The sequence below is a fragment of the Trachymyrmex septentrionalis genome, unplaced genomic scaffold, assembly GCF_001594115.1.
Source record: "Trachymyrmex septentrionalis isolate Tsep2-gDNA-1 unplaced genomic scaffold, Tsep1.0 scaffold43, whole genome shotgun sequence".
Classification (NCBI taxonomy): Eukaryota; Metazoa; Arthropoda; class Insecta; order Hymenoptera; family Formicidae; genus Trachymyrmex; species Trachymyrmex septentrionalis.
The window spans coordinates 833-2,514 of NW_017305601.1; the positions used below are offsets into that span (position 1 = coordinate 833).

Consider the following 1,682-nt stretch of genomic DNA (forward strand, 5'->3'; position numbering starts at 1 on the left):
GGAGGAATAGTTATTAGAAAAAGGTATTATTATAGGAAGATATATAGAAAGATCATGGAGGAGGAATAGTTATTAGAAAAAGGTATTATTATAGGAAGATATATAGAAAGATCATGGAACTCTTAATTTTTGTATGCAACACAATATAAATGAATCTATGAATGAATGAATAGATAAAAATAAATATTATTTTATATGATATGATGACTACTTTCTTTTTAAGAGACACGGTCGACATAAATGTTGTTATTCTTTTTGATATTCAATAATAGTGGCAAAGATAAAATTTTGTATCGACTGTGTTTAATAGAAAAGTGGACTTTGTTCTACAAAAACGTGGCAGGAACAACAAGCGTAGAGAGTGCGATCGCAATATCGAAGAGAAGTTTATCGTTCGTGTATACACTCTGTAATGAATCGCAATGAGAAAATTTTGTGATACCTTGTAGCGCGAATTTTATCATCCAGTTGGTCCACTGTAGGTTCGGGAGGTGTTCGATTATCCGCGTTGACTCTTATTAGCCTTGTTATCTGTTAATTTTTGGTATTTTAAAGATTGTAAGTCTGTTTTAGTTCTTATTATTTATTGTATATTTATTTAGTATGATTGCAATTAGTTTATCCCACTGAATTTATCACTACGCGATAGGACATGGTTAGGCATTAGCTGCGTTCAGCAGAGAAAGCAGCAAATATTAAAAATATTGTAAGATTTTTCAATATGATTGGTTTATACATTTAAATCTTATTATTGTTAGTTATTGATGTAAATTACACGAAATCGGCGAAACATATGATGATAAAAATTGTTTAATAATTTAAAAAGTTAGACAATTATTTCATTTTTTTTGAAACTTTTTATTAAAATTTTTTTTTTAATTGGGGTTCTATTTTGAACATCATAAAGTCATTAATATTTTTGAGTGACTTCTAATTAAAAATTTTATGTTTAGAATAATCGATTTTTCTTCGTATTTAATATACAAATTTATTAAATAAGTCAGTAAAGATTGGAGCTTTGACTGAGTCAATGGTTAAATATTAACATCTTGCTTTTTGACATTTATATTTTTACCATTATAGAATTACAAGTATATCATAGTGATTAATTTATTATATGCAATGACATTGCTATCCCTCGCGTCAAATGGATGCTAAATGCGTCGAAAGTCGAAATTATTTTTATCATGAAGAATTATTCCTCATTGCTTTCTGTAAAGTCCATTCGCAAAGTTTAATTTGGTGTCTTCTTGGAGATTTTTGTGCAGGATCGATATTATAATCCTGGGTTTTCTCGTCCTGGAAGTAATAATTTTGTCAATGACAATTAGCTATATATTTAAAGGACAAGTTGCGAAATTAATTTAGTGCTATATTTTAGAATATAATTTTCGTTGCTTTTTTAATTTTACTAAATGTTCTCCCACTAATAATAATGTTAGAAATAGATTCTCTTAATGACAATAGAAATTTAGTATGATTAATATATATAATGATTATTTGTCTAAATCCAAATAATTAAGTAAATAAATTTAAATTTTATACAAATAATTTGCTTATTTTTCGATGATTGCTTTAACAAAAATGTGGTTACGAATATGTATATTTAATTTGCTAATTGTTTTTTTTTAAATCGTTTTTATAAATTGGACATCCCGCCAAGGACATTATTAATTATTAAT

At 26.6% G+C, this 1,682-nt stretch overlaps 1 pseudogene; it reads right to left on the reverse strand.

Moving 5' to 3' along the window:
• The window catches only part of LOC108751252, a 1,172-nt pseudogene extending 518 nt beyond the window's left edge, over positions 1 to 654 (reverse strand).
• Between the last annotated feature and the right edge of the window lie 1,028 nt (positions 655 to 1,682).